The sequence below is a fragment of the Ambystoma mexicanum genome, chromosome 4q, assembly GCF_040938575.1.
Source record: "Ambystoma mexicanum isolate Mex_15411 chromosome 4q, UKY_AmexF1_1, whole genome shotgun sequence".
Taxonomy (NCBI): Eukaryota; Metazoa; Chordata; class Amphibia; order Caudata; family Ambystomatidae; genus Ambystoma; species Ambystoma mexicanum.
Window position 1 is genome coordinate 461893102 of NC_090928.1, and position 26843 is coordinate 461919944.

Below are 26843 nucleotides of genomic sequence, written 5' to 3' on the forward strand. Positions count from 1 at the left end.
AACGTCTGATCAGGGTACATGTGAAATGTTTGTTAGGAGTGCATTCCACAGAAAGTGTTAAGCATGATTTGTGTGTTCAGAAGGTGAGCAGCTTGTATGCTTTGCTTGCAACATCATAGTAAATACTGTATTACCCAATTTGACCTTTTACAATTGACCTTTTGTCCTAATTGACCTAATTATAGTGGTGCTAATTGACCTTCTGCACAATTGACCTTTATATTGTTTTAGTTATTTTATATATGTATTGGGTTGGTTTTGGATTATAAATAATATAAGGGGATTGGGTGGGGGGTTGTGAGGGTTTTTGGATTGGGTGGGGGTTGCAGGGGGTTTCCCCTGCATATATGTCCTAATTGACCTTTTAAATTAGGCCAATTCTCCCAAGGTCAATTGTGAAAAGGTCAATTAGTATACATCCGGAAATACACTCCTAGGTTATTTTTCCGGTGTTAAAATTGAATCTGCTGAATAGTAAATGTTTCTTTGTGGGTGTATGAAATAATATCTGCGGTGGCCGACCTCGCCGTCCACTTGCTGCCCCCCCATGCCCTCCCCTCGCTGGTGGGATCCCACAGTTCAGAGTTTCCATTTCCAGGACTGCTGTTGCATTTAAAGTGGAAGCAACACATCGCAAACTCAATAGTACTCGATTCAAGCATAAACAACCATAGCATATAGCTAAATGGTGCACTCAGGGAAAAGCATACTGGTTTATCATTAATCTTATTGGTTGAAGGATGTATTTCCTTTTTAGTTTGCATTATTTTCCATGTCATGCTTGACTTAGTGTTGATTAGAAAGGGCAAGGGGCGTGAGTAAAGCGCGATGCTGATGCGACACGCAAAGCCCTCGTGTGCATGAGCCTGAAGTGAGACGAGAAACAGCCCGAAACCGGCTTTATGCCGAACATAAAATCAAGCCCATCATTGCATATTCACAATTTCGGAGGAACATATGCAGGGAATATTGGAAAACATTATTAGGCGTGCATAAAGTACAGTATTAGTCAATTTTATATGCTCCGTTGCATGATATCTGTGTGTTTAAAAAATATAATAATTTGCATTTCATGGCAGCGATAACCTCAGGAGTGCACTTGAAATTCAGCACATGCCCGCAGCACCTCCCGGCTCACCCCATTTTTAACTGAAGACCAATGGTTTCTATTAAGGGATCAGGCAGGGCCTCTGACAGGCCAGTCAATAACTATGTGAGGTTACTTCATTAATGCTATAATGGCTGATAGAGTGAGAGGTAAAAAACAGGTCCCTGACAGCAGCAAATGAAAATGATAGAGATTCCAGAAGCAATGCGCCTTTCCTTTGTCATTGTCTTTTGCTTGGCTTATTCAAAATGTGGCATTTATGTATTCAGGCTTGATGAATGTTGCCGGCTTTAAGTACTTTTTCCATCTCTAATGCCGCGTCGGTTGCACATTGTTCTTTCTTCCTCTTTTTTTTCTATAACCTCTGCTGTCAAGGCTTTGCGGGCTGAAGGGTTGCAGGGACTGGCTAAATAGCTTTTTTGCTGTAAACGGCGACGGTGATGGGACATGTATCAAGAGTGCTGGCGGGGACACATGGCGGAGTGGGCGCTGGAAGCTGGCTCCCTCTGCCACAGGCCTCGCCTGCCATTGTGTTTTCGCGTCTTGCGGGGAGCCGGGCCCATATCTATATGTGTAGAGGCTGCATTTGTCCCGGAACATAAGGACTGCCGTTCTAAAAGCGAATGCGACGGAAGGAAATCAGCAAGTTACCTCACCTGTCACTCAGAGGGAGAACCGTAGCGCATTCAACATGTGACTCGGGGGACGATACGCAGTGGCCACTTCCCGCACTTCCGAGGTACTGGAGCACACGAGCTTAAACTACTTCCTGTCAGGATGTCACTCGTCCAACCGATTTTTTTACTTTTCAAAAGGCCAACTGCAGAAGCGCAAATTGAATACGTTGTGACTATGATTGAGTAAGACCCTTACCCTAACATTCAAGGTCTTGAGTAATCCAGTTAAAGATTTCTTCGAATGCAGGACCATTCACAGTAATCATCAGAAGGTGCTGCTCCCTGTAGCGTCCTCTGTAATGCTCCGGTGGCTTTCAGGATTCAAATCCAGATGGATGGCCGTGTCCGCCACAACTCTGTAATGTCCGGCGTGTTTGCAGTGGCCGTTCCCACCCTGGTCATGTACGTGTGGTCTGACAGATTGAAGTTAACCATCCGTTGAGCACACAACGAAAAAATGTTGTTCATTCATTATTTCCTTATACAGATTGATAGCGGTGGGTCTGTATGGGTGCATACACCAGTGCTGCCACAAGTTCCCAGTAAACTCTGTCGCTCTCAAAGACAACAAGGCAGTGGCAGAAGAAGGTGTGTGTGTCCCAAAGAGAAACTTAAATCAAATACCTAGTCCTGATCCAGCAGGACATTTTAACACGTGTACATTCAGGCTGTTGCAATTGGTACTTGGGCTGTAACGCAAAAATCACATGCATGGATAATCAGTTAGCCTCTTCTGGACACATTGCACAATCTGAACACAGTACATTTTGTACAATTTAAAATAAATATCCAAAGACAAGTTACGTGCAGAGAAAGTGGGGGCCATTATATGTGTGGCGGTAGCCGGACGGCTGCCGCCGGAGTCCGTTTTTTACCGGCAATGGGGATGTACCGGGGCATTCCGGCCAAGCTGGAGCAGGTAATTCCCCTTCGCCGGGTGCCAGTAAAAATTACTCCCCATTCCCTTTTGAATCCCATAGGACTCACTGGGAATGGGGAGGCCGGGGCTACCGTGTACCACAGTGGCGTAACACAAAATGTGGGGGCCCCCCTGCAAGCCATGCTGAGGGCCCCCCCCAACTCGGCAACAAATCACTGGTCGCACCTCACTCTGGGCCGGCATAGATTATCACGCTTGCGCAATACGTGCAAATGTGCTGCTGAAGGGATATGCCGCACACTACACTAGGAAAAAGATATAAATATGTGTTTTAATGCGATATACAGCACACTTTCTGAGAAAAATTGGCTAAAAAGCCAGAGTGTTTGCAATTGTTTTGTAGGGTAACACCAATCCAATAGATGCAATTCACTAACAGTGCACATGAACATTGATGCTTTGCTATTAAAAATGCCATGCCACAATGAAAACATGTCGAACTGGCGGCACAATGTAGACTAGTGTAGACATGTAATGACGTTACAGTAAAGCATGCCAGGCCACATTTAGACAGAATAGACTGGTTGCACCAAAATGCCAATCGAAGCAATTACACTACTCAAGAAGAGAACACAAATTCAAGCCTGTGGTCTCCAACAACATGGCCAAACTCTTTAAAATCTTCAAGGAACTGGTCAATCCTGTTGCAGTCTTTACCTCTCCTGTTCCCTCCCAGGCCCTCTGTATGGCTCTGTAATCTCACTTCTCTGCTAAAACTCAGGACATCCTGTCCTCCATCTCCTCTTCCTCTCCCTGACCCACTTAGGCCATCTCTACCTCTCTTCCTCCTTTCTCCTCTTTCTCTCTGACAATGCCTGACAAGGTTTCTAGACAAGTCTGATCTATGAAAGTGTCACCCAAACAGGTGCTTCCCTGCTCCTCCAGAACCATCAAGGATCATATTGACACCCTCGCTCCAGCCTTGGTCGATTTCTGCAATCACTCTTTCGCCACCGAAACATTCCCCTCTCCCCTTAAGCACTGCCTTATGCACCCACTCCTCAAGAAGCCATCTGCCGATCCTGCCTGCCCGGCAAACTATTGCCCAATCTCCATCACCCCTTTCCTGGGCAAACTGTTAGAAAAGCTGGCCATCTCTCAGCTTACTCTCCACACAGAATCTGTTGCTTGTCTCCATGACCTTCAGTCTGACTTCAGAGCTGCCAGAGTCACAGAAACTGCTCTCCTGGACACCTCTGAAGATCTGCTCTCTAACATTGATTCCAGCATTCCTTCTGTCCTCATCCTCCCTGATCTTTCCTCTGCTTTGAGCATGGTCAACCACTCCATCCTGATCAATCCTGATCAATCGACTCCATGAGAACCTGGGCATCACGGATCAGTCCCTTGATTGGCTGACCTCCTTCCTCTTGGACAGCCCCTCCCAAGTCCAATTTGGTCCCTTCCTCTCTGCTCCATCCTCTCACCCTGGTTTTTCAACCTCTACTTGGCCCCTTTGGCCCACCTGATCTCTACCTTCTCCTCTAACTTTCAGTGTTATGCGGATGTCACTCCACTTTCCTTCAGGCTCCCCTCACACTCCTCTCCTCTCTCACTCATTCCTGACTGTCTATCCGCGATTCAGGATTGTTGTGCCTCCAATGATCTCTGCCTTGATGTCAGTAAGATGGAGACCCTGCTCATTTGGACTCCTGGCTTTCCCTCTCTCGCTCTGTCCGCCCGCCATGGGCCCTCTTCCTTTGCCTTCCTGTGTGGCAAACAACCTTGGTGTCATCTTTGACTCCACTCTCTCTTTCTCTCCTCACATCTCAGCGTCACCAAGAAGTCCCACTACCAGCTGCTCCTCCACAAAGGGAATCTTTCCTTTCTCACTTTCCCCCAGAAGCTCACTGTCTCAAGAGCCCTGGTTCTTTATAGGCTAGACTACAGAAACAGCCACTTTCTCAATCTGCCTTCCTCTACAGTCCACCCTCTGCAATTAATCCAGAACAGGACTACAAGACTTATCCTTGGCCTCAAGCCCAGGGATCGTATCTCTCCAGCCCTGAAATCTCTCCAGTGGCTCCCACTTTCTGCACGGATCAAGTTCAAGACCCTTTGCATTGTCCACAAGGCTTTCTGGGCCTGGGGCCTGCTCTAAATCCAATGCTCTTGTCTAAAATATCTTCCTTCTCAAGCCCTTCGCTCAGCTACCTACAACTCTCTAAGGGTTAGACGCATCTCCAGGCAGAGAGTGGGGGTAGATCTCTCTCCTCTGCAGGTGCCTCCCTCTGGAATTGCCTCCCTGCCCCTCTCAAACTTGAGCCGGACCACCTGAAGGTCCGGAAGCAGCTCAAAACTTTCCTCTTCTCCTCTGCTTCCTCTCTCTCCCTCCCCTGCTGGCCCACCTGACTTACCTGTCTGCTGCACTGACTGGTTGCTTGGCTACAGACCCTTGTTCTCCTTGCACTACCCAGAGCCCCGCTGCCCTGGCTGCACTTACTCAGAGTATTGCTGCCCTGTTTTTCCCTCCCCTCTCCCTTACACTTCGCCCCTCCCTTTCCCCTTGCACTTCTCGTTCTCGCACGTGCACAATCTGAATGACACAAGGCCTAGTAAGATCGTTTGTCTTGTGCTCCCTCTATCTTCCCTCACTTGTCTTATCGTGCCTAGAAACACTTGTGTACAGGCACATATAAATGACTTATATCATATCATTTGATCACAGATGCCCAGAAAAATATACAATGCTGCAGTAAGAAACGGCTAGATTGGCAGCACACAAATGGCAGTCTAGCCAGGTAATTCACTTAGGAGGACTGCTTTATCAGAAATGCCCAGTTAAAGAAAAGTCATACCAAACTGGCGAATGACTAGACTGGCTGCACCAAAATGCCTCTCTAGCCACTAATACCACATATCATGCCTGCTTAACCTGGACATGGACAGCATTATGATTTGTTACACAATCCTGCCCCCCCACACATCCCCTCTCCCTCCCAACCCTATCCTAACCTCCAAAATCAGCTCCTGGGCCCAGAATTACCTTCACGTCCCTCTTCCTTGTCCCAGAGCTTACTCATGAGGCTATGTGCCTCATAGGTAAGTACTGGCATGAGGAAGAGAGGGACTAGGAGTAATGAAGACTAAAGGTAGCTAAATCAGGCATTACCTCCATGTACCTCTACCTCATCCAAATACCTGTGAATGAGGCAGAGTGCCTTACACACAAGTACTGTCTCATACCCACTGGGACGAGGAAGAATAGGGCTAGGGGTAATGAGTAATCAAGGCATTAAACACAAGCATTGGTGCAGGACCATTGAGTTGGCTGGGATTCAGCACTCCCACCCCCTGAAATTTTGGGCTATGTTGACTCGACCTGACTGACCTTCAGAGCAGTTGCCAGACAGAAGAGGACACAGATGTTAAATGGCACCAGGGTTTTGCTGTTAACAAGAGCACAGCAATTAGTAACATAAAGCATTTCACTGTTAGTACTTGCATTCAAATGCCAAATTTTTTAGGCAATTGAAATCGTGATGTGGGTTTAATACTTGCATGCCAGGGGAGTGATTGGAAGGGTAGAGAGGGAACAGGTGACCACTCATTCTCACAGCAGTCCATAAGTGGTGCTTTCAACATTAAATGAGAGAGTTAACTGCTTGTAACATTGAAGCTGCACTAGAATAGTCTCATTAAAATTCATAAAGAAATGAGATGCCCCCAAACAAATAAGTTTGCTCCTCCCCCACCACCAATGAAGTTAGCGCCTCTCCCAACATTTTAAGGGTTAGCCCCCCGAAATGTAGGTTTTGTTGCGCCCCTGAACGCAAGCACACACACCATTCACTATATACACACATGCACACCCAGCCATCCATACATTGAAGTGTGAATTCTTTCACCATACAGGCACACCCAAGTAGCCACCTGTACATTTAAGTGTGTACCCTTTCACCATACAGGCACACACACCCAGGTACCCAACCATACATTTATGTGTGCACTTTTTCACCATACACTCACACACTCAGCCACCTATACATTTAAGTGGCCACTCTTTCACCATACAGGCACACCCAGACAGGCACCCGTACATTACAGTGTGCACCCGTTCACCATACACTCACACAGGCAGCCACCTATACATTTAAGTGTGCACCCTTTCACCATACACTCACACACGCACACGTCGTGGGGTTGAGGGGAACCCTAATACTTCAAAAGAAATTGGGGCTCATTACAACTATGCCGGTCCGGAAACAATGGTCCTGGTAAGTTTACTGGCACCGTTGTTTCTGGACTGGCATAATACAGCTCTGCGGGCAGTTGCCGTCCCGCCCCGGCAGGTCAGACCTGCTGGGCAGAATGGCACCCACCCGCAGTGTTTTCACTGAAGCACCGGCACCGTTATAAACGGTGCCGGTGCTTCTGTGGTCCCCATTCCCATAGAGTCCGATGGAAATGGGGACTTACCATTTGCCGGCGCCTGACTTCCCGAACCGCCGGGGTTGTAATCCACCGGTGTTACCGGGAAGTCAGGCGCCGGTAAATCATTACGGTCTGGCAGCAACCTGCCGGTAGCACTGACACCCGTAACGAGGCTCATTGTTTTTTTTTGAAGTCACTCTGCCTCCATAAAGAAATCATTACTGTTAAGGACCGAACCATAATGGAAATCATTTCTTTTGTGAATGCAGACTGACTTCAACAATAAACTATTTATTTTTGAAGTCATAGGGCTCCCCCACCCCATGACATGGAGGCCTCCAGCCTAGGGTCTTCCATGCCATGGGGAGGGCTGTGCCCTCGGACTTCAAAAAGAAGGTTTCTTTTTGTAGTCACTCTGCCTTCATAAAGAAATGATTTCTGTTACAGAAATAATTTCTTTATGAATGCAGAGTAACTTCAAAAAGAAAAATGTTTGCGGGGGCCCCTGTTGCGCCAGTGGTGTACCACCCGGCAGGTCAGACTTTCCAGGCTGACAGGCACTGACGAGCAGACCTCGTAGTTTGCCGGTCCGGTAACAGTGGTACCTGCAAGCTTACCTGTACCGTTGTTACCGGACCGGCAACCTTGTAATGAGGCCCACTGGTGTATGGGCAATTTAGATACTGAAATGCATGAAAATGCAAATCCCAACGCAAAACTGATATTAATTTATAGAGGAGGTGTAACAGTTTTAGGAAATAGTCATACAATACGTTCCTGACATTTAAACCATATTCAAATCTAAAGTATGGAAGGTTGCTTACGTGGAATGCAGGAGCTAGCTGTATCTTCGTGGGTTTCGTTTCAAATGTAGGCATGTCCCTCGTTTGTGCTTCATGTCTTTAAACCAAGCTGTTGATCACTCCCAATCAAAGGTCTTTGCCGGTGCAACTTTGGCTCATGACGTGCTATGTGAGCACACACAGTGTAAGCATTTGCATGCACATGTCTTCCTTGTTTGAACATACACATTTTTGGCTCTCGCAAATTGCAACTATTTGGGAGCGTAATGGGTCTTGCAATTGCAAAATAGCCCTGGGAATCAGGCCTGTGATGAAGTCTCTTGCCTAACTCTGGGGGCTGCGAGGAGGGTGGCTGAAAGGTCTGGGCACTGCCCCACATTGGAGGACGATTTGCCCCGATGTGGTACAAGGTGGATTTCAGAACAACCCTCAGTGAGTTCCCGCTTGAATGCAGGTTGAAAGCACAGAAACCAAACACTCAAAGACTCTTTGATATTCCTAGTAGGTCTTTCTGGAAACCTTTGGGATGGCAGCCAAAAGAGGCACATAAAACCAGGCAAGCAGGAAAGGAGATAGTTCCATTTAAGTGTAAACATGTCCAGATACACGTGTATACCCATGTCCAAAGTCCAACAAGGGGGAGGAGAGACCAGACTATATAAGACCGGTGGCTAACTCTGAGAGGGGAACTGCTGGATAGAGATTTGCAGAAGAACGAGTTTGCTGGAGAATTAGCTGCAGGGAAGATACCAGAAATGGATAGACACAACAGAGTCCAGTGCAAGGAGACATTTTGACGAGTTTGGGGTGGAGTCTTATGGTAGGATCTGCAAAGGTCACAAAGAGATTTAGAGATGAGTGTCCAGTGGCTACCCAGCGATCTGGAGAAAGGGGTGCAGCAGTAACCAGAGAATTTTAGAGAGAGTTGCAGAGGTCACCCAGAGATTTTTCTAAACAGGGGAGCAGAAGAATCCCTGATATTTTGAAGAGGGAGTGCAGGAGAAGCCTTTGGTTTTGGAAGAAGAGGATGCAGGTGGCCGCCCAAGATTTGGATTGGGATTGGGAGTAGAGGAATCACCACAAGATAAGGAAGAGGGTGGTGCACTTGTCCCCCAGATATTTTAAGAAGGGGGTTCAGGAGAAAAGACATTTTGAAAGGGGGTGCACAGGTCACCCTGTAATTTGGAAGAGGGAGTACAGTACTCAAAACAAAGCTTTGATAAGGGAGTACAGGAGCAACCACAGGATTTCAAAGGGGGTTCCGGAGTCTGTGATATGATTACCACTCTGCAGGAGTACATGCATGAGTAGTGAATACAATTCCTACTCAGTGCCACATTGTGACTAAATCATCAGTGATCCCAGAAATAGGCACAGCTGAACAAGTGTGCCAACTTTGCCTCCTATGGCAGCGCAGGCAGAGGGAATGCCATACATGTCAGGAGGTAGCTAAGCAGACACAGACACATTCCCAACTGCAATAGTACTGGGGTACCAAAATAAAAGAATGTCCCACCAAAATTTTATAAAAATAGGATAGTTTAATTAGACAAAAAAAAACATGAATGCAGACTTTGGAATAAAGGGGCACTGTGGGCTTGAAGACACAGATGTATGCATATGCAGATCCAATGCTCATAAGGGTATGCACACATGTAATCTAAAGAAGGAACGCAGTAACGCCAAAAATTACGCTAAGGGTGAAGTCACGATGTGCGATACATGTTTATCACATCTACATTACACATAGCGCACCACATCCCAGGGAGTAGGGTGGTGCGCAGGGAAAGAACACACGTGAAAACACTGAACCTATATGTATTTTTAACTAGTAGGTAACTAGGGATAGGTAAGCATTGCTGCCTCAGTGAAAAGTACACGTGCAGCAATAGTAATATTATATCCTTTTAAATGTAACTTAGATGTGTAATGAGTTTTAGGGTTAGGTATATTAATGACAACAGTTTGTTCCTAGTTTATTAGGCAATGGGCAGATTAGACAGAAGCCATTTTATAGTTCTGCTGACACTCACATAGATGCTAGAGCAGCTCACCAAGTGTGCAACACCAAGAAGCACACAGTATCTAATTAATTGTTGCAGAAAAAAAGTTTCTCATGGAAAATGAACTGTAGCCGAATTCCAGGTGCAGTCCCTCATGATAATTTGAAAGACATCGGACTGGGTACCAAGGGCTCCGGCAGCAAGCACAGTAGCAAAAGAGAAGTAAATAGGAGAGATTCAGTTTCACAGTGTCCTGCACCGTTTTTTCTACCTAGAGCTGGCACAATGCAAGAGTGGAGAGGGGGAGCAAACAGGTACAGGGGGTGAGGGAAAAGGGGAACCAATCAGGGGACCGGGATATGGTGTTTCAGAGGCTGTAACAGTGCCCCTGACCTTGGTGCTGTTCCCTCATAATTCCATTGGATAGGTTTGGTGGGATGCTGCGGCTCGCGCTGTCTCCAACAAAGGGGTCCAATCCATTTTGAGGGATTTAGCAACTTGTGCATTAGCGGATGCAAACCAATGGCAGGGCAGAGTTTCTGCAGGTGAGCAGATAATTATATAATTGAGGGGCGAGACCCCTGAGGGTCATGACGTCATCAAGGGTTGTTGAGGGTGGTGTTCCAGGAAAGGTTTTTATCCAATAAGAACATATAATTAATAAGAATGTTTAGTGATGTTCTTGTACAAATTCTGTTGCCCTTCTGGGTGGAGGTGAGAATGTATTACAGTTCAGGCACATAGAGCTGTTTGTTCCCCCAGTCAACTGTTGAATAAAGGTGGTTTTTTTTCTTGCATGGTGTACACTTCTTTGGGATTTTCCCTTGGGTCCCCCCTCTAGACCCCAGGTCTACAGAAGCAAAGGCAGTATTTTCCACAGCAATGTCTAAAGTCACTGAAGATGCCTTTAAAAATTTAAAGAGTTGGGTCTTACTGGTAAAATGTCCCCTTTAAATCAGGCCAGTAGGACGGAACCACAATCTGTAACTTTCTTGCTTTGCAGGCTTTTTGGCCTTACTCTATAAGTCTGGTTGCTTTCTAAGCCAAGATAGGATTGTGTCAGGGAGTGTTAGAGTCAAAGACACTGGGAAATATAGGTAGTGCTGGGTAGGTGGTGCTGGAAGACTTCACAGCCTTGAGTGCAGAGAACCAAAGATTTGATTTCAGTGAAGATTGGGCTCAACTGAATCAACAAAACACCGCATTGTCCTATGGCAGCAGTGATGACTGGGGGCTCCAAGAGGCTGGTAACCAGGCCAGTGGTGTCAGGTTGGGGAAACTAGAAGACTCACTGGGTCTCAGATCTGGAGTCAGCAGAGCTTCAATTTTGGCAATGAGAGGTTCTCACAGATGTGCTAGGTGGTTATGTGTCAAAATCGAAGATTACTCAAATGGTTCCCTTGCAGCAACTTGGACAGCATCAAAGGTGTAGAAACTGGTGCTGTTGTGATTTATAGATGCTAGGAGATGTAGGGGCCTCTTCCTATGTTCTGTGGTTGCTGGAGAGACCTCTCCAGGGTCTGCAAGGGCAAAAGAAGTATTTTCATCTGCACTTCCCAACTAGGATTTTTTTAAGAGAGCTCTATTACGGTTATGTCACCTCCGTGGAGCAGACTCCTGGCTACAAGTGTTTTCAGCTGCAGTGGTCCTTGAGCAGCCAGCAGATCACCTCAAATATTCCCTTGGAATGGTTAAGTGGAAGATCACAATCCTCACATCTATGACGGAAGACTTTGGAGAAGGGCGCTATCCCAACCAAGTTCCAGATGACTCTTCTTCTTCAAGTGTCCAAAGATAAATCAACTAAGGGGAGGGTACTTGTTTTAATCTTCCCGCTATCCCTCTCTCAACTCACCTATGGTCTTTTTGTTTCTCCTATCTTCTCCAACTGCTTCTCCATCAGCTATCATTCCCTTCTCACTAAGTCTGGTAGGAAGAAGTTTAAAAAGGATATATTGGCCACCAACCCTGGTCTACCTATCGCTGACACCTTTTCCAGTGCTTCTCCAGACAGATCCTCACCGACATCCTCTTTTTCTTCCCTTCGCCAGATCTATGGACTCTTTGTATGATCTCTGTGCTCTGTCCTCTTTCTCCTTCTCTCCCATTAATGGTGGCACCCGCTGGGAAGCCCTTATGGTCCCCTTCGACTCCTCTAAGGTCATCATTAATGTCTACCTAAATGGCACCGTAATGGTCCAAGGCACTCAGGCCAATCTCCTCCTCTTTGATAGGTGCTTCCCTCGCCTCATGAATTTCCTTTCATCTCCTGCCATCCCTTCAGCCCCCCCTTGGTTTCCTTGCCCTCTTTTACCCCCTCTTCTGCACCCCCTCGGGCTCCTTCTTCACCTCTGCGGGGCATACCTCTGATTTGTATCCCTTCCCCGAAGACCTTTAAGGCTGGCAAGCTTCTTCATCTTGCCACTCTCAACTATAATTCTGCTGTCAAACACTCCTCAGACATCTGCCACCCCCTGGAAGAACTTGACCTCAATATCCTCAGTCTTACTGAGACATGGTTTGCGGCCAGCTCTGTCAAAAGCTTTGACACTCTACTCCCTGATGGCTACAACATCCTCTCTACACTCAGATTCACCTGGTCTGGAGGGGGTGTAGTCCTGATCTTCCCTGAGTGGATTTCTGCCTCTATCATACCCATGCAGACATACTCTTCTTTCAAATGCATTGTCTGCAGGCTTTCTCTCTCTCTCTCCTGGGGCACTCCCTTACCATGGCTACTATCTGTAGGCCACCTGGTCAGATCACCTCTTTTCTATCTGAGTGGGCGGACCTCTCATCCTTGCTCCTGGCTTCTACTACTCAACTCCTCCTTCTTGGTGACCTTGTGAAATGGTAAATGTATAGTGCCTCCTTTGTGATTAATGTTGGCCTAAGCCTAGCCACTCTACGAGGAAAACCGCGTTGCAAAGTTCCAATTTTGAATCGACTTTGCCGCCATTTTAAGATTCATCCGCCATTTTGATATCTGTTCATACGATTCTCTGTTCTAAAATGGTGGACTGTGTTTTCAACTTGCAACCAAGATTCCTGACCTTTGAGTCCTGTTAATGTTTAGGCTGTCTGAGAGCCGACTGTTTAGACTAGGTAAAGTCTACTTAGACTCCATATGAACTGTCATCTAAGTATTGTCTGCGCATATAAGACTCAACCTTGTTTAAACATTGGCACAATGTAGAACAAACCTAGAGTGTATACGTAGGCCGAACTGCATTGTGTAGGAATATAGACTAAGGCTTGCTGCAGGATTTGGGAACATACATCACCATTGTATCTCTATGGAAATGCAAACCTGTGTAATCCTTTGCATATTATTGTATTAGCTCTATGTGAAGTAGGCACAAACTCTAGACCACAAATTATTAACATGAAGAGAGGATAGACAATATTATTCGAAATTGCATAAAAACACGAATGTTTAGATGTCCAGCACTCTCTCACCTCTCTTTGTCGGGCTGGTGCACATTGCAGGGTGTTGAGAGCCAGATAGCTGTCTGTAGTTCTTTGTAAACTATACAAAATAAAAGATTTGTGAATCTTTTCAGCCCGTGATTGGTGTATTTCATTTGTGGTAGTCAGCCTCGATATTTCTTTGTTCTTACAGATGGCACCTGAATAGGGACTCTCAGGATTGATGCCATCTCGTTGAAGAGTTGACGCGGCTATGGACCGGGATCAGAAGGTGAGAAAGGGGGCCCCTTCTTGGATGAGAGGCGACACCTCAACAGTACTGCACGACCCGATCCCTGGACGGTGAGCACGCGGTCCGAGACGGCATCTTGACAAGGGTCCATATATCGAGGTGGCCAGTTTTGCTGAAATCACCAACCATGAGGGTCCTTTGTTGTCTTTAGCAATCCGATCGGACCTCCCTTAGTCCTTTGAATCAGTTGAGTCGTGCCCCGATTCCTAAGTATCCTGATATTTGATTTGGAGTATGTTCTCACGAGTACAATTATTGACAAGGTAACACCAGTAATCTGACATGCCTGGGAAATTGTCTGCCTGTTTCAGGCCGTTATTCCGCAGAGACAGACAATCTTTGGAATTTGGCCGTCCGGCACCACAGGAGGGGTCACCGGCATTTACTATGTACTGTAAGAACGGCATTGGTACTATAGTGTTTAACGATATTTGGCACAGACAAACTAGACATGCTTCTGAACTTCAGTGGCCAATCAATGGTAGCTTTGAGATTTCTCGTATAGAATATTTAGAATCTATATTGTTAAAGAAGAAAGCTAGACCTGCAGCATTTGATATATTACAAAGTTGGAAAAAAGAAGCTATGCAGCAGCTTAAAAGTAGAGAGAAACATGCGCACCGACATATGTCAAGCACAGAGAAAGTGTTATTGTATGATCAGCAAAAACAGTCAGAGTCAGTTAGAAACATGGATAGGGATTTTCAACTTGGTATACAGAAAATATATCCGTCTAAAGATTTTCATGCATCAGATGAATGGATTGATAAGATTTTAAATGAACGGAGGCCTGATGCTACTGCACCTCCACCTATGTACCTATTCCTGTTGCCTTATCTCTTCCTGCTGTTGTTCCTCCTCCCGTAGTAATTCCAACTCTTCCTGTTATTTCTCCTACTGTTCCTCCGCCACCAGCTATTGCTCCGGCTCCTATTATTGTTCCTCCACCTATACCTCCATCTTTTCCCATTGTTGTGATTCCGGTAGATTTCGCTTTGATGCCAGTAATGGCACCTTCATTACCTATTGTACAAGATTTGCCTACACTTTCTCTTCCAAGTGGTTCTGTTCCGCTTGTAGTTGATAAAGGTGCTGAATCAGAAATTGTAACTCGTAATACAGTTTCTAAAGAAAGAAAGCGAGACTTGAATGCATGGGCTAGACAATGCATGGAGAAAGGTGAATAATCTGATGTTTTCGCTACACTCTCTAATCTAGAAAGTTTTCCAGAGAAAAATGTCTTTATTGAAGGGATGGGACTCCATTTATCCATAATGTGAAACAGACTGAATGATATAGATATCCCACAATGGTTAAGGGATCTGAATGTTTTAGCATATTCAAGAGATACTGCGGAGAAAGTATATGAGCACGTCGAGAGGTTATTTGAATTTAGAAGGGAGTTAGAAAGGTTACGGAATGATGAAATAGATGGTGATAGTTTGAATGCTATTTTTGTACAGAAACGGTTCCTTCCTCCTTCGAAGTTGATGAATGAAGAAACGCAAATTTCCACTAGAGATGCACTTAGATGGATTTCAGACATGTCGATATCTCCTGTAGAAGTATATGACATGTATAGTCAGTATACACCAGGAATGCAGAGGAAAGTGATACAGGTAATGGTAGAATACCTGCAGGATGAATGTATAAAAAGAAAGATTTGTTGTCCCGCAGAATTATTGAATATCTATAAGAGAGCTTTTTCATCTGACACTGCTACCACCACTTTAGCGCTTGATTTAGCTTTGTTGCTCAGTAGGTGTTCGGAGTTGCCTGATACTCAGTTACCTATGAGAGAGGTTCCTCCGACATTTGTCCCTAAAGTCGAGGTCCCGGCTAATGCCGCAACGGTTGTAGCCACCTATGATATTGACTCACATTATGTATCGCAGTTTGTTCACGTCCTGTTCTCAAGACAGGAGGTGAATACCATTAGACAATCCATTCCAGATATTAGGAAGAGTCCGGCAGGGTTTTGTAAAGAGATCGAATCTGTCTTGCATTCGTCAGTGTTCATTCTGGGTGATATAGATTTGCTATTTCCTGTGCTCCTACCTGCTGATTTGTGGAAACAGATTAGAACTGTAGATGATGCAGCAGGTTTGGGTGACACATGGGATAGTTTGCTCAGATAAGATAGAGATAGGAAAGCTGGTGAAAAACCACTGCAGGTGATATTGACTTCGCCTGATAGAATAGTGACAACATTAAAGACTTTAATTCCCAAAAGAAGGATCATTTGGGACAAACTTATTGCTTGTATTCAAGGTAAAACTGAAGGTGCTACTGAATTCTTTAATTGGTTCAAACAAGTATTTTCAGATTTTAACGGACAGGATTTAAGCACTGAGTCCGGAAAAAGATTATTTGTGGACAAATTTGTGCGTGGATTTTTACCTGACATCCAGTTGCAAATTATGACTTACGATAGCACTTGGCAAGCTAAGTCACAGTCTGAAATATTGCATATGGCTCAGTATTATAAAAACAGAGTCAATAATGAGAAAGAAAGGATTGAAAAGAAAAAAGGAGATCTGAAAACTAAGGTATTGTTGCAACAGATAGTTAGAGGGCCTAAAGGGGGTAGTACACAGTTTCGGGGTCAGTATGTTCCACAAGGTAATGTGCCATTGTGTCCTGTACATGTGAACCAATGTGCTTATTGCAGACAAGAGGGTCATTGGAGAGCACAATGCCCGATCCTCCAGCAGAGGTCGAATAACACATAAGGGTAGGGGGTCTTGGTAGAAGCCAGTTTGCTCAGAATTCCCAGTCTTTTTTGCAAGATAACCAGCAATCTAATGTAGATAGCAAAAATATTTTCGATAACCCTTCTACTGCCTATCTTTCTTAAGATCTTCCCTTTGATGATATATTGTTCCGTTAGGACAGCCCGAAGCAGGGTCTGGAACCAATTCTTATTCCCATTAATCGGAAAGGTCTCTACATTGAGATGATGGTGGGAAATAGGAAACATCTATTTTTGATAGATACAGGAGCACAGAAGTGTTCCATTGATCATTCATGGGCTCCAGACATTCCACTGTCAGGGCAGACTGATGTTTCTGTAGGGTTTTCTGGTACGCCAGTGGTTAGTCCGGTTTCTTTGCCGGTACCAATTTCACTGGGTCCATTCACTGATCACTGGCCATTTCATTTGACAACAAACTGTGGAGAGAATTTGTTGGGGTTGAATCTGTTGAAGTAATTAAATGCGGTAATTCACTGTTCTTCGGATGGAGTACGTGTGACGATTTCACCACAGCAAATTTCTACCTCACAGTTTCTGACTAGACCTTTGCCGCCGGAATTTAGTGTCGTTCCAGAGTTTATAATGGCAATTGATGACAATGATGCTGGTACTTTACACATTGAACCTGTTAAAATTTTTTGAAACCTGGAGTCAAGCTGCCACGAATTCCACAATATAAGATTTCAGTTGATGGTGAGCAAGCTTTGAAGTGTATAGTTTCTGATTTTGTACATCGTGGAGTAATTGAAGAAATTGCAGGAAGTTTGCTCAATAGTCCGATTTTACCTGTGTATAAGAAAGGTGATAATGCAATTCCTTTCCGTTTTATTATCGATTTACGTGCTATCAATAAGATTGTTGCTCCACAATTTCCAATTGTGCCTGATGTAACAACGATATTTACGATGATTCCAGCTTCTGCTACACATTTTAGCGTTGTGGATCTTAAGAATGCCTTCTTTAGCATTCCTATACACGAGGATAGCAGATACTTGATCGCGTTCACCCTAGGGGGACACTCATTCACATTCACCCGTGCGCCTCAAAGGTACACGGAAAGTCCGAGCATTTACAGTAGGGCTTTGAAAGAGCAGCTCGACGCACTTGAGTTGCCTACTACTTGTATATTGCTTCAATATGTCGACAATCTTCTTTTGGCTACAGATTCAGAAAGTGCTTGTAAGGAAGGCACTGTGTTATTGCTTATCCATGTAGCAAAACATGGACACAAAGCTTCACTGAAAAACTATCAATATTATCGACAGGAAGTCGCCTATTTAGGCTATCTCCTGTCAAAGGAGGGAAGAAGATTGACATCTGAACGAATTGAAATCATTTCTGGCATGTCCGACCCAAATACACAGAAGGAAGTCAGAGCCTTGACAGGAATGGCTTCTTACTGTAAACAGTGTATCCTGAACTTTTCACTAGTGATCAAACCAATGTTGGCATTGATAAAAAAGGTCATTTCTTGGAACTTGGAACACCAGAAAGCTTTTGATCTGCTCAAGACCGCACTGTGTTCAGCACCGGTTTTGGGCACACCAAATTATGAAAAGGCCTTTGAGTTGTATGTGCATGAACGAGATGGATGTGCTTTGGTTGTGTTAACACAGGAACATGGGGGGAAGAATAGGCTGTGCGGTTACTTTTCCTCCACCCTTGATCCTGTTGCATGCACTTTACCGAGATGTTGGAGAGCTGTTGCTGCTGCTACTGCGTCTGTAAAACAGAGTGAGGCGATGGTCCTAGGCCATGATTTAACCTTGTTGGTACCTCACTCTGTAGACGTTCTATTAAACAGAACGCAAGCACAACATCTTACTTCCGCACGATTAACAAGATAAAAATTGATCTTGTTTGCACCGCATATCCAAATGAAAAGATATTTTGTATTAAATCCGGATGAATTGTTACCTCTTCTGCAAGATATTGCTTTCAGTGATGAAACATCACATGACTGCCTTTTTACCACAGAACAGGAAACCAAAGGCAGGATTGATCTGAAAGATACACCTTTGAACGTTACACAAGGGGAGCTGTTTTGCAATGGCTCTGGCTTCAAACATCCAGATGGTACATCCACCGCTGCTTATGCCATTACTACAATAAGCACGATTGTGGAAACCAAGAGAATTTTGCACAACTCCACGCAGGCCGCAGAGATTATTGCATTGACTCGAGCTTGTGAACTTTCCGAAGGGCTTAGAGTGAATATATATACTGACAGTCAGTATGCTTTTGCGGTGCTTCACAACTTTGGTAGACTTTGGGCACAACAAGTTTTCTTGACCTCACATGGAACAAAGATTCAATATGGCACCTTGATGGTTCAGCTACTCTCAGTGCTTGCTCTTCCCATTCAGCTAGCAATTATGAAGTGCGTGGCACATCATAAAATCATAGATGATATAGGAAAACGGAACGCTTTCGCTGACCAGATAGCCAAACAGACTGCTACTGATCTCTATTCAGAAATGTATACTACAAAGGAAGCCACAAATGTGTGTACTATTGATGAAGGAATTGATTCGATAAAAAATATCCAAGCCAATGCCACTCCAGAAGAAACTAAACAATAGGCTGAGGGCTTGGCGAGGTTGGATGATGATGGGTGTTGGGTGGATAACTCGGAGGGAAAACGGATGTTGCCATACGCGTATGTCACTTTGATGATTTCAATGGCTCATGGTCCCACTCACATTTGCGCTCGAAAAATTTGCAAAATGTTAGAATCTGTCTGGGTAAATGTTAACATCCCGAAAACTGCTGAACGTTTTGTCCAAAGTTGTATGATCTGTCTACAGCACAATGTGGGGAAGGGTACATCGACACCAAGGGGTAGTTTTGGTCCACCTTCTGTCCCTTTCGAGGTAATTCACTTCAACTTCATTGAAATGGAGCGCTGTAACAATTTTAAGTATGTTTTGATAGTTATTTGTGCTTTTAGGAAATGGGTTGAAGCCTTCCCTGTGAAAGAAGCCACAGCAATGACAACAGCAAAAACCATGCTTAAGGAATATTTTCCTAGGTTTGGTTTGCCGAGGGTCATCTGGTCGGATAATGGTCCACATCTTATCTCTGCTGTTATTCTGCAAGTATGAGCGGGATTACAGATCGATAAACGGTTCCATTCGGCTAGACATGCTCAAAGTGCTGGACTGGTAGAACGTCACAATGGTATTCTGAAGAATAAAATTGCCAAGGTTTGCACCGGCACCAATCTGAAATGGCCAGACGCTTTACCTATAGCTCTCCTTTCAATGCGCATGACCCCAGAGACTAGGACTGGGCTCTCCCCTTATGCAATTATTATGGGGAGGCCAGCTAACATTTGGAATCTGCCTAAAACCAGATATTTAAGAGATGTGGCGCACTTACTTTTTTCTGAGTATTGTGAACGGGTAACTCAAAATCTGTGTTTGATTTATCAACAGGTGCGAGAAGCCCTCCCAGTTAAATACGAGGGGCCAGGTCACAGAATTCGACCCGGCGACTGGGTGCTCTTGAAGTCATTTGAGAGAGCATCCAGGTCCTATTGGCCACACAGACTGCTGTACGAGTAGCTGGAAAGAGACACTGGATACACGCGACGCATGTCACGAGGATACCTCTCCCTTTGCCAAATGACGGAGAAGAAAAGGAGAAACTTACTTGCTCTGTTCCCAACTATCGATCAGTATTGAGCAGCAACAAGGGTGTGTTGGAGACACTTCCTTAGCAAGCGGAGCCTGGGGAAATCACTGCTTTGTCTCCAAACTCGTCTACACATCCTTTTGCACCTTTCTCCAGTTCTGTTGCCAATTCATCACTTCCATCAGGAAGCAACGAAGCACTGTTCACAGATCATACGGTACCAGAAGTCACAAGGTACAATCTGCGTCCACAGAGCTAGACTTACTGCACAGCTCGGCTGTGCCCACAGGGGAACAACTGCAGAGCTTGTCCTTCGCCACACTTTTTGCACCAAAGGAAAATTAGCTGGCTGGGGATAGGGAAAGGCTAAGAAACCACGTGATCAGGAGATCACCAGCAAACAGACTATGGAGTTTTTCACAGGAATCTTTTCGGAGAAGAGCTTCAAGGAACAATGCCTGTTATCCTCCCTACTTGTGCGGGACAAACAAGTGACTGTGTGGCCAACAAAGACATTGGACGATCAAATACATGGTCCGTGAGGATGTATTGTTTTCTCATAATTGCATTAACTAGTCTTACTGTATAGATTACTTTCGGATTTTGGTATATGGAAGAAGTGCACCCACTTGAAACATTTTTGCCTACTGATAATGTTCCTACTATGTCTACACCTTTCGTGCACCTGCACACTTTATCTCCTATGGACTCCCAACATAGACAGAGCAATCATAACTATACATTACTGTTAAGAATGAATGCAACTCATGTGATTTTGAATAGGACCAACTGTTGGATATGCTTTTACTTACCGCAACATGGGGAAAAAGGGTTGGGCTGGTATATTCATCCCTTTCCTTTAACTAATGCATGTTATCCCTCTTTAAAGGCACTATTCTTTGTCCGGTGGAATGATAGCATCTCAGATAATTTTGACGGGATGAATTTGAATGAATTTGAAAGGCGAGTCCTAATGCCTCTGCGATGCTCACTCTTTGCAAATAGGAGCAAGCTTAATGTTGCTTCTATTAGGCCTTCTGATAGACTGTCCCGACCTTTCCAATCACTGGTTTCTTTCAAGATGGCTCCTGTAGGCAACAAGGATGTCACGCCACCTTCTTATACTATTAATCATAGCCCCAACTCTGTTTCTTTCTGCATACAAAGGAATGGTACTCATCCAATGGGCAATTTTGAGGATTGTACCAATGTTGCAAACTTGACCAGTGAGAACAGACCTTTGTATGTAGGCGAACCTGTCTACTTTGTTTGTGATAATGAGGCTTTTCCATGGCTACCTAGGGATTGGCAGGGAACGTGTTATTTAGGAATTCTGCTACCAGGGGTATATGTGGCCAGTAACACTGAAATCTCTAGGGCTCGTCCAAGGAGGCACGAGAATGGTGATACTCCTTCACAAGTTCTGGGCAATGTAGCAAAATCTTTTGTACCATTTTGGGGACAGATTATGAATTCCGAGGATATTAGGAAACTAGCAAGAGTATTAGAGAGAACCATCAACCGGACCACTGACATCCTCTATAATATGACTCTAGAACAAAAGGCAATTTGATTAGTGGCACTATAAAACCGGATAGTATTAGACGTCATCTTGGCTGAGCGTGGTGGAGTATGGAAATGAGTGAGGTCCTTTTCGTACCAGATTCCTCCCCGACCATATTTAAGACAATACAAAATCTGCATGTCCTAAATTCAGAAATGCATGTTCCCGAGGTAAACTGGGATCTTAGTACTTGGTTCTGGGACTCTTTACAGTCTTGGGGGTGGAAGCTTTTCTCAGACTTAATGATAATCCTTGGCATTTTGCTGTTTTGTTGTTGTTGCGTACAATGTCTTCCTGCCATGTGTTCAATGCTAGGGGGATGTTGCGCGCAAACAGCAGTAGCACTAGGACTAAAGGTACATGCGCCTGAGAAAATGACTAATGTATTTGTGATGAAGGATATTACCGAGAAAGACCTAATGGTGATTGATATATCTGATGAATGTTATTCAGGATGTATGGACATTGAAACATGAAGTTACAGGTAAAGCTCTTGGCTTAGGCCAAAAGGAGGGTTTGTGAAACGGTAAATGTATAGCCCCTCCTTTGTGATTAATGTTGGCCTAATCCTAGCCACTCTATGAGGAAAACCGCGTTGCAAAGTTCCGATTTCGGATTGACTTTGCCGCCATTTTAAGATTCATCTGCCATTTTGATATCTGTTTGTGCGATTCTCTGTTCTAAAATGGTGGACTGTGTTGTCACCTTGCAACCAAGCCTCTGGACCTTTGAGTCCTGTTAATGTTTAGGCTGTCCGAGAGCCGACTGTTTAGACTAGGTAAAGAGACCCTGCACTCCATATGAACTGTCATCTAAGTATTGTCTGCGCACATAAGACTCATCCCAGTTTAAACGTTGGGACAATGTTGAACAAACCCCGAGTGTATACCTAGGCCAAACTGCATTGTGTAGGAATATAGACTAAGGCTTACTGCAGGATTTGGGAACATACATTGCCATTGTATCTCTATGGAAATGCAAACCTGTGTAATCCTTTGCATATTACTGTATAAGCTGTATGTGAACTAGGCACAAACTCTAGACCACAAATTATTTACATGAAGAGAGGCTGTACAATACTATTTGAAATTGTATAAAAACACAAATGTTTAAACGTCCAGCACTCTCTCACCTCTCTCCGTCATGCTGGTACAGATTGCGGGGTGTTGAGAGCCAGATAGCTATCTGTGTTTCTTTGTAAACTGTACAAAATAAAAGATCTTTGAATCTTTTCAGCCCGTGATTGGTGTATTTCATATGTGGTACTCAGCCTCGATATTTCTTTGTTCTTACAACCTCAATATTCATCTTGACTCTCCCTGTTCCTCCTCTGTACTCTTCTGTGACCTCTGCGATTCCCTCTCCCTTTCTATCCTCCTTTCTGGCCCGACAAACTCACAGGGCACACGCTTGATGTTTTGATCACCTCTGACCTCCCCCTCCCCATCCCTCTGACCACTCCTCTGACCTGGAGCGATCACTCCTTCCTCTCCTCCCATCTCTCCCTCTCTACCCACCAGGCCAAGCTATCCCCAACACTGCCACCTACCTTTTCTGCCATCTGTCCCATGAAGCATGTGTCAGTTGAAGCTGTCACCGCCACCATCCTCCCCCTCTGCCTCTGGCTGACTCACACCCCGACACAGCCCTTTTCAGGCTCTATTCTTCTATCTCTGACACCCTTGATGCTCTTGCCCCTGTCATGAGGATCAACTTGAAGCCCAAAGCCAAGTGCAATTCTTGGTATGACTCTGACCTAGCTACCTTCAAACTTAAGTGCAGGGTGGCTGAGGGGAAATGGATGGCTTCTTGTTCATCCTCTGACAAACTGGACTACTACCTGTTCCAAAGGTAATACTTACGCTCTGTCCATACAAAAAAGAGAGCTCACATCCAAGCCTGTGTCTCTGCGGCATCTAACAACTCAGCCAAACTCTTCAAAATGTGCATGGAGCTGGCCAACCCTGCTGCAGTCTCTACCTCTCCTTTCACCTCCCAGGCCCTTTTTCACGGCCCTTGCCTCTCACTTCATCTCAAAAACCCAGGACATTTTGTCCACCCTCTCTTCCCCTCCCGCTCCTCTTTTTTCTCTATCCTCTCCCCCTCCACTCCTTTATCCTTCTGCAGACACTGGCTCTCCTGCAGCTGCCCCCACCCTCCTTCTCTTCTTTTCCCCTTTTCTCCCCTGATGAGATCTCTAGACAAGCCCGATCTATGAAAGTCTCATCAAAACAGGTTCTTCCCTGTTCCTCCAAAACCATCAAGGACCACATTGATACGCTTGCTCCTGCCCTGGCTGATTACTGCAACCTCTCCTTTGCCTTGGGAGCCTTCCCCTCCCCTCTGAAGCACGCTCTTGGGCACCCTCTTCTCAAAAAATCCACAGCTGACCCTTCTTGACCAGCAAATTATCGCCCGATCTCTATCAATCCCTTCCTTGCAAACTCCTGGAAAAGCTGGCCATCTCACAGCTTAATCTTCACTCTGATTATGTCTGCTGTCTCCACTGCCATCAGTCTGGCTTTAGAGCTGCCAAAAGCATGAAAATTGTTCTCTTGAACATCCGTGAAGATCTGCTTTCCAACCTTGACTCTAACATCCCCTCTGTCCTCAACCTACTCGATCTATCTTCTGCCTTCAACATGGTCAACCATACAATCCTGCTCAACCATCTCCATGACAACCTGAGTATTACTGATCAGGCTCTGGCCTGGCTGGCCTCTTTTCTCTCTGATCGACCCTCCCAGGTCCAACTTGGGTCCTTCCTTTCCTCTATCTCCCTCTCTACCTGTGGTGTTCCTCAGGGGTCTAATCTTTCACCCTGGCTTTTCAACCAATACCTGGCAAATCTTGCTCATTGCATTGCCGTTTTCTGCTCCAATTCTTATTGCTATGTGAATGACACTCAACTCATTTTCAGGCTTCCCTCAGCCACCTCTTCTCCTTTTCTCATCTCTGATTGCCTGTCTTCCATTCAAGAGTGGTGTGCCACTAATGACCTCTGCCTGAATGCCAGCAAGAATGCCAATGAGGATACTCCTCATTGACAGAGGAGTATCTCCTCTGCCAATGAGGAGGTACTCCTCATTGGCACGCCCTCACCCTCCTTTCCTGTCACCCTCTGGCCGGCCTCCCTTGGACCTCCCCCTATCCCAACATGCGAGGATAAGAACCTCTGGGTCATCTTCGACTCCACGCTTTCCTTTTCTGCCCAGATATCTGATGTCTCAAAAAAGTCAAACTTCCAACTGGAACTCCTCAGAGGTATTCTGCCTTTCCTCTCCTTCTCCCAGAAGCTCATTGTCTCTCGAGCCCTTGTTCTCTCAAGGTTGGAGTACTGCAACAGCCTTTTTCTAAATCTTCCTGCTTCTACTCTCCACCCTTTGCAAATCATCCAGAACAAGACTGCAAGACTTGTCCTTGTCCTCATGCCATGGGATCGTATCGCTACAGCCCTGAAATCTCTTCATTGGCTCCCAGTGGCTGCAATGATTACATTCAAACCCTTTGCATTGTCCACAATGCCCTCTGGGGCCTGGGTCCAAAATACCTTCCACTTTCCCTCCATAAACATTATCCCTCTGGATCTCTTTGCTCCTCCACCTCCAACTTGCTAAGGGTCAGTCGTTTCTCAAAGAAATGAGCTGGGGGTGGATCTCTGTCTTCGGCTGGGGCCTCCCTGCCACTCTCAAACTTGACGAGACCCATCTCCAGTTCCAGTAGCACCTCTAGACCTTCCTCTTTGCTTCTGCCTCCTCTTCTTTTCTCCCCTGTTGATCTGTTCTGCTTCGGCATTGTGCACCTGCTTACCCTCTGATTTCGGCTCCAGGTACTTGCTCACCATGCCACGCACCCACAGTGCCTCCTGGCAACCCTAGCACCTGTGTCTGTATCTGTTACCCTACAGCCCCCCGACCTTTTTCTGCACTTATCAGACACCCTCTGTCTGCACCTTAAACTTAGAACTTGCCACTTGCTGGCTGCACCCCCACTTTGTTGTTATTGCTTTCCCTTGCTTAGCACTTTCCACTTTTTCCCTTCCCTCCTGCACTTTCCCCCTTCCCTCTCCCCTGCACTTGAATGTTCTCAATGTCACTGGGCGTAGTAAGATCGTTGTTTTTGTTCTTCCTTGTACGCCTCCCCTGCCTCGTCTTGCTCTGAAACACCTGTGTATGAGCGTGATACAATGAAATATCAATATCAAAATCTCCACACTTCAATTGCAAAAAGGCCACCGTGGATTGGTTTCCTTCTAGCCTTCTGCAAGAGGGCAAATACTGACTGCTGTTTCAGAATCCTCTACATGATAATGTCAATTTCAGAGTTCTTTGTCTGCAGGAAATGTGGAATGAGCAGGATGTTTGGTTGTCCTAGGAAGATTCAAGATAGTATAACCCCTCTCTGATTGTCAAGTCTGTTCTTGTTGTTTTGCTTGACCACTTCCTCTCTGCGACCGCACCCATTGTATTTTTGTTAATTAGCACTGTGGTGTGAATTCCTTTGGCATGGCACAGCATGTATTTTTGAGTAGTGAAGCTTTCCCTGTCCCAGTTCTTGCCTTTCTGGGAGGTGGCACACTTTTACCCAGGAAGACAAAGGCTTATGATGTTTTGGGAGAAACTCAGCCTCAGAGAGTGAATTAACAGAACCATCTGACAAGATGGTCACACATAATAATCCTAATAATATAATAACATCTAGAGGTGTTAGCTAATATTGCTTTGGAATCCCAGAGATCACCATGTCATAAGCAGACCTGCATCATATTTAGATTTGTCATCTACCACCAGATCCTTGGACACACAATTATATGATTTCATTTAAGCTCATAATTGCTTACAGTTAAAGGCCGCTCTTGGCTGCTGGACTTTTGGTTCCAACGGTTACTGGCAGGAAGCCACATGTTAGTTTGTGGCTGCCCTATTGCTAACCCAAGAGGCAGCTGCTGAGAGATGTCAGTAAATATCACAGCAAAGTTTCATGTATGAATTATGTCTTTCTAGCTTAGATCATTATGAAAGGGGAGTCTTATTAGAGGCCTCAGTTTTAGAGAAAGAACTACCAGAATCATTTTTTTTAACAACAATCATGGCATTTCAGGCTATTTTTTCTTATTATATATGGCATACTGGAATAGAGTTACTCAGGGAATTTGAAAAACAGGTGCAGGGGTCACCTTGAGATATGGAAAAATGGGCGCAGGAGTCACCCATATATGTGGGAGAAGAGGTGCCGGAGTCATCCGCAGATTGGGACTATGGT